At 40.5% G+C, this 7,586-nt stretch overlaps 1 pseudogene; it reads left to right on the top strand.

The window, feature by feature from the left end:
- The first annotated feature begins 387 nt into the window (after positions 1-387).
- Positions 388-6,688, top strand: LOC136391671 (14-3-3 protein beta/alpha-like; annotated as a pseudogene).
- The last annotated feature ends 898 nt before the right edge of the window (positions 6,689-7,586 follow it).

Raw genomic sequence — 7,586 nt, 5'->3', positions numbered from 1 at the left:
GGGTTGGTGCAGGAATAGATTTTCCAGATAAAATACAGAATGCTTATTTAATTCAAAGTTAAATTTGGATTTTAGGTAAATAAATAATTTTTTTGTATATGTCCCCAAAATTGTATGGAATATACTAAGAAATTATTCATTGTTTAGCTGAAATTCAAATTTAATGTTTTTTATTACCTAAAGCTGGCAAGCCTTTTCAGGAAGGCCTTGAGACATTTCTAGAATTATTACCAAAAAAGCACTCTTTCCCCACTAGACTTGTGATCGTTGCTGTTACCAGTCTCTGGGAGAGCCTTCCTGAGAGAGGACATAGTGGCTAAGCAGAGCTGAGAGGTGGGAGAAACACGCTTGCAATGTCTTGAGAATCTACGGGACTGAGCTGTCCCGATGGTCGATGGCCTTTCCAGTCGAGTGAGCCAGTACTGTCCTTTGCCCCTGGAATTGCCCCGGGCATACATTCCTAGTGCTGTACTGCTGCTCCAGTTTCCCCAATTTTAAGGACTTCCTTTCTCTCTTTCAAAATTTTCCCTGTTTCTTAAAGAAGTCCACCCAACTTTAATCTCTCCAGAAATCATTTTCAGACTTTTCCAAAAAGACCATTCCCCACCCCATGTTAACAGTATCACAAAGTTGGGTTGTTTTGTCTCCAGGAATGTAATATGTCTGGTCCAGAGATGTTACTTATTTAGCTTTTTTTTTTTTATAAATTTTATTTTTATTTTATTTATTCATTTTTAGAGAGGAGAGAGAGAGAGAACAGAAAGGGAGAGAGAGGAGAGAGAGAAGGGGGGAGGAGCTGGAAGCATCAAATCCCATATATGCCTTGACCAGGCAAGCCCAGGGTTTCGAACCTGCGACCTCAGTATTTCCAGGTCAACGCTTTATCCACTGTGCCACCACAGGTCAGGCGAGATGCTACTTATTTAAAGGCCTGGATGCCCCCTGGGCTTTAGTTTTCTCAGTGTCACATGACACCCCCACAGTGTCCTGTAGTCAGTTTATGTAGCAGATGTGAGCAAAAGCAAGGGGCAGTCACTAGGAGTCAGCATGGTCTCTTTAGAAGTGGCAGCACATTTTGTAAAGCGCCTGTATGCGGGTCAGGCACCTGGGCTTGGAGTCAGGACACTGTCACTGCCCATCTCCCTGCCCTGGATGGGTGAGTACTCATGTGAGGACTCCTGTGGGGACTTGTGTAAGTACTCATTGTGAGTACTCATGCAGGTACTCTCACCTTCTGTTTCTCCATCAGTGAAGTACTAAATTTTACTACTACATCAGACATATGTTTTCAAGTCCATGGTTCAATGATGCAAAATCATGTTGATAGATCCATTAAATTTCATTTAAAAAAGCATATTTTGATTTTGAGGTGATAGTTCACAAAATTCTCTTGATCCCTTTAGGAGAAATCTGAGAAATAGAGAAAGAGAAATTCAACATGGTGACAGAGATTGGCACTCCTGTCCATAAGAATTCAGAGACAAGTACTGTATTCTTAAAGAAGAATGTGGCCTGTTGCAAGGCTGTCTGTCATCTGGGCTTTATCAACAACTTAAAGTAACTAAAAGCATTCTCACCAACTTTCAGGTGACACAGATCTGGGAGGAGGGACAATATGTCAGATAACAGCAACAATATTTAAACTATTGTTTAAATTGAATTGATGGTGTAACGCTATATCGATCAATCCTATCTACCCATTCATTCATCCATCTACCTATCATCTCTCTTTTTATCATCTATCTATCCAGCTAGCTAGCTAGCTAAAAGAATAATATTCAGCAGGTCAAAAAATGTCAAACACACAAATGCATAATAGTAATATGGTTCATGTGAAAAAGACAAGAAAGGTCTGGTTTATGACAAAAATACACATCATCAGTAAATGTCCAAAGAGCAAATGCAATGCTTATTTGTATATCAGCTGGGAGTGCCTCATTCAAGGGGCAGAAGAGCCTCTTGTGCTCAGTACTGCTCTAGTGCCCCTCCCCCACCATTATAATACTGGTCCTTATCTTGAGAAGGAAATAAGAATGTGATAGAAATCATCCATTTATTTGCTTATTCATATATACCTGTCTTTATTCATTCAGCAAATGCATTCAGATCTAATGGGTGGTGGCTTAGAATAATTTTGAAATGAGATAGAAATATGAATGAATGAATGAATGAATGAATGAATGAATGACAGATTTTCTGACCTCAAGGACCTCAGCCTGGGGAAGGAAAAGGTCAACAGAGTGGGAATTCCAGGCCTTCCATGGGGCTGTGAGATGGGCACTGGTAGTGAAGGTGGCAGAAAAGGAAGGGCATGTGTAGAGACGAGTGAGTTAATCACACTCAGTTCCTGGCACTGAAGTCTCTCCTTTTACTTGCTGATTCATTTACTTCCTCCTTCTGTTCTCCCTCACCCAAGAGGCAATCATTTCAATGGGTTTAATGTGTATTCTTTGATATGTTTGATTTCTTGAAAAGCAGGTGTGACTGCTCTGTCTATACTTTTCCATAAACAGTACTGTACCATGTAGTATATGATTCTCTTTTTTGCTTTTTCATTCAGTTCTATATCATGAGAACTAACCAGGTTGTTGAGTATATAGTCAACCCTCATTATTTGAGGATTCTATATTTGCAAATTCACCCACTCACTAAAATTCATTTGTGACCTCCAAATTAATACTCAAGGAGCTGTCATGACCATTCACAAAACTGACTTAGAGCAATGACAAATTTGAATAAGGACGTGCATATTCTCAGCTGAGAAGGACCAAGGTGACACTCTACTTTTTTGCTCCAGCTCTTGTACCATAAACATGTGACCATTTGCAGCTGTTTAAAATGACCTCCAGGCTTAATGCTGAAGTGCTGTCTTCTGTTCCCGTGTTCTTAGGTATAAGAAGGCTGCCATGTGCCTTACTGTGAAAATCTGTTAGATGCACTTCCTTCAGGCATGAATTATAGTGCTGTTGGCAATGAGTTCAATGTTAATTAATCAACAGTACAGATTAACCTAGGTGTCTTTAAATTAAAAAAAAAAAAACATAAAATAAGGTTATGTATTGAGATTTGACAAAAATGTTGTGACCAGAGATTTGTAGGAACCTAACTGAATATTTCCTCCAGGAGCAGTGGTTTAGTATTCCCTAATTCAGTGTTTTTCACTTTACAGAACAGAATGACTGTGATTAACAAGAATAGACTGTATTTCTGCTTCATGGCTTCTTAATGCTTGGTAGTATTCCATACCACCCTTTATTTCTTCATTCCCCTAGGGAATGAACTTTGCCTCCAAACAAGGTTACGGCAAAGTTCTTCATGCATCTTCTCTCAGAGATAAGTGTGAGAATTTCTCTGGAGGCATTCCCCTACTGGACTTCTGGGTGCTAGGGGAAGTGCATCTGACCAAGTGCTGTTGAGTTAATCCACAAATGTGCCGCCTCCTTTGGCACTCCACTAGTGTCACAGAAGAGACCTCTACCCCCTCAGCCCAGCCATCCCGTCCACCGTGCAATCTGATAGGGATAAAGTCGCAGCTCATTATAGTTTTTATTTCATATTGCTAATTAAATGAGTTACAGCATTTCTTCATTTGCTTATCATTTGGGTGTCCTCTTTTGTGAATTGCCTATTTATTTATTTACTTTTTTGCCTGTTTAGCTATTGATTTTTTAGAAAATTGATTTGCAAAAGTTTCTTTTATATTTTAGATATCTGAACCATATCAGGTTTGAACATCTTAAATATATTTCCTGATTCACCATTTGCCTTTTTACTGTGTCCATGATTTTTTCATTAAATTTTTAATGTTGACATTCAAGGAATATAACTTTGAGTGGGTGGATGGTGTCTAGCTGGAAAAAAGGAGAAGTTTAGGAATAAGCTTCCATATCAAAGACCGTGTCATTTAAAGAAAAGGTAAAGGGCAATTGAAAACAATTCTTGGGGGGGGGGGAGATAATATAAATAGCAGGATAGCTATTTTACTTGTAGGACTATATGCCAAAATGCTCTTAGACTTAGTCCATCCCTAAGAAGCAAGGACTGCTCCAGTTCTCTGAGATGGCCAAGAAGAAGATGAACATCAGGAGTGTAGCATAGAACCATGGCCCTGACTAGGCTGCTAAAGTCAAGGAGTTGCTGTTAACTCTGAAAGTTTATGAATGACATGGAAATTGTTCTTAAACAAGAAATTCATCATTTCAGCACTAATGCTCACTTGGCAAAGCTAGTCTCCCCAGTATCTGTCTACAGGTAATAACATTTTCTCACTGTACTCCACCCCCACTCCTTACCTACACAGGCACGACTCATTAACCATATGGACATAGCATCAGGCAAGCCCTTTCTGCAACTTCTTCCTCTTCTTTTTAAAACTCACAATTTAATTTAGACTTCCAAATGGCTCCCTTAATTACAGGTCTGAGTCTAGAAAGAGTTAAAAAAGAGGAGGAAGGGTAAAGGGTTGAATATACCTCAGTGCAGTTATAAAACGGGCACAAAGGGTAGTTTCTGTCTTTTATTCATCTTTTACTTCACTCATTCATTTCATTATACATTGCTGAGTGCCTTGTTCATGTCAGACACTGGGCTTAGCACTGGAGGTACAAGAGTGAGTAAAACAGCCGCTCTCCTACCTTCACGGAGCCTAGACTCCCCAGGGCCAAGCTTCTACTGCACACCGAGTCTGTAAAATACTCACATTTCTGTCTATGTTCTCCCTTTAAAACTAGTGAAATGAATAAGGAAAATTAAAATTAGAATTAGACCCTAGCCAGGCTGTTCAGTAGATAAAGTGTTGTCCTCACACACCGAGGTCATGGGTTCATTTGATACCCAATCAGGACACATACGAGAAGTAATCAAGGAATGCACAACTAAATGAAACAACTAAGTGGAACAGTGAGTTGATGTATCTCTCTCACTCTCTCCCTCTCCCTCATAGCCCCTCTCTCAAACAATGGGAAAAAATTAAAAAAAAATAATACTAGGATTAAATAAAAATACTACTTCCATCTTCTACTGGCCAACATCCAGAAGGCCGACAGACACTCTGTCAGTGAGGCTGTGGTACAAAAGGCATCTCACACACTGTGGTGTGAATACAGACTGGTAAAGTTCTTACGGAGGGGAATTGGGCATTGTTCAACAAAAGGACATATGCATTTAACCCTTTGACCTAGCAAATTCACTTTGGCAAAATATCCCTCAGATAGACTGGCAAAAAATGCAGTTAAGGTTTATGTCCAAAGTTACTTATTATAGTTCTTTTCATAATACCTAAAGACTAGAAAAACAACACAAGTGTCCACCACTACAGGACTAGCTGAAGAAACCATGGCCTAATGAAATCCACACAATGGAGAACCATGCATTATAAAGAGGAATGAAGGCCACCACCACATCTACTATAGAGAGGTCTCTAGGATATATTGTTAAGGTTAAAAAATAAAGTAACGAATAGTGTGGGTAGCATGATACCTTAAGGGAAGAATTGTATCTATACCTACAATTTAAGATTTTTAATAGAAGGATAGACCAAAACTAATAAAAGTTATTACTTATGAGGAAGGGAGAGAGAGAACAGGTGATGAGGAAAACAATATAAGCTAGATTATCTGAATAAACTTTACTTTATAGATTAGGCTTTGGCACCATTTGAATCTTTTTTTTTCTTTTTCTTTTCTTTTTATTTTTTTTTAGGTGAGAGGAGGGGAGATGGCGAGGCAGACTTCCGTATGCACCCCGACTGATCGACTTTCCTCTGGTAACGCCTGTCTAGGGTTGATGCTCAAATACCGAGCCATCTTCAGCCCCTGAGGCTAATGCACTCCAAAGAAACTATCCTCAGCACTCAGAGCCATGCTCGAACCAATCGAGCCAACAGCTGCTGGAGAGGAAAAGGGAGAGAAGGGAGAGAGGGAGGAGTAGAGAAATAGATGGTCACCTCTCCTGTGTGCCCTGACCAGGAATCGAACCCAGGACATCCATACAGTGGGCTGACAGTTTATCCACTGAGCCACTGGCCAGGGCCTGCACTGTCTTACAAAACAAAATGTCATAAAAAAAGGAAACTGGTGCGCTGTTCTTCCTGGTGTGTCATCTCCAGCATAGAACAGAAACAGAGGAGTCAGCAGAGGCATCAGATGGCCCAAGGCTGCCGGAAGCAGACAGAGGCAGCACTGCATGAGAGCAGCAATGACGTTCCAGAGCTGTGGGGCAGATGTCTTATCCCAAAGTTCCACAACCGGAAAGTAAGGTATTCTGCTTGAAAATGAAAGGAGATTACTTTAGACATCTTTCCGGGGCAGTGAGGTGGGGGGCATCCGGAAATAATAAGCAAACCAGGTATTGGGCCTCTCATTAGGTTTACCAAAAAGCATTTGCAATTAGTAAGAAAGAAACGCAGCCTACACTCACAATTCGGCTTGGGCTGGTGCTGAATTTCTCAGTCTTCTGTGAGATTCTGAACTCTCCTGGAAAGGATTGCAGCCTGGCCAAAAATGGCGTTTGATGAAGCAATTGCTGAGTTGGAGTCACTGAATGAAGAGGGTACAAAGACAACACCCTGATCATGCTGTTGCTTAGGGATAATCTCACTCTGTGAACAACAAAACAGGAGGTAGATGGGGGAGAGGACAGGGAAGAAGAGAGCAGATGTCTGTCGTGCTTCCTGGTCTGTTCAGTGTGACTTTGTACCTTCCAAAATTGTGTGATTAGAAAAAAAACAAAGAAATTGTATGTTTACTTTTTTATTTTTCACATCCTCAGTTTAGGAAAAATGGCCCATGGGGTAAACAGCTGGTATTTGTATCTCAAACTCAGATTGGTCGTGTAAACACCACAACATTCTGAAGTTTTGATTTTTAATATTGACAAGATTACTGTGTTTTTATTTTTGTTTTGCTTTTTTAAAAAACTGAACAATGTGATGATGGAATTTTGCCACTAAGCAGAACTCTTATTATTCACATCTTATAAATAGATGTAAATTATCTGTAACTTTTGGGAAAGTTTCATCTGATATTGGCCCTAACATGTTGGCTCAATGGTAGAGCGTTGGCCTGGTGTGTGTGGGTGGATGTCTTGGGTTTGATTCCCTGTCAGGGCACACAGGAGAAGCATCATCTGCTTCTCTACCCCTCCCCATCTCACTTCTCTCTCTCTCTCTCTCTCATTCTTCCTCTCTTTTTCTATCCTGCAACCTTGGCTTGATTAGAGTAAGTTGTCCCCAGGGACTGAGGTTGGCTCATGGCCTCTGCCTCAGGCGCTAGGAAGAGCTGAGTTGTAAGCACAACCCTAGATGGGCAGAGCATCGCCCCCTAGTGGAATTGCAGGGTGAATCTAGGTCATGATGTATTCAGGAGTCTGTCTTTCTACCTCCCCTCCTCTCACTGAATAAAAAAAAAAAAGTCTGATACCAAAACAGTCACTGAAGTATAGGTCCATTGTAAAACTGTACAGTAGAGAAAGTTACAGAGATCATATTGTGATGCTGGGGTTTGGAGTGAGACATCTGTCGTTTTGCATTTGTGTTGGATGGCAATTCATAGTAACTCTGAAATGGACCAGGTTGGGCTGTTGCCACT

This window comes from Saccopteryx leptura, chromosome 2, assembly GCF_036850995.1.
Source record: "Saccopteryx leptura isolate mSacLep1 chromosome 2, mSacLep1_pri_phased_curated, whole genome shotgun sequence".
NCBI lineage: Eukaryota > Metazoa > Chordata > Mammalia > Chiroptera > Emballonuridae > Saccopteryx > Saccopteryx leptura.
The sequence above is the reverse complement of the archived record's forward strand: the minus strand, read 5'-3'. Positions and strand labels throughout refer to the sequence as shown.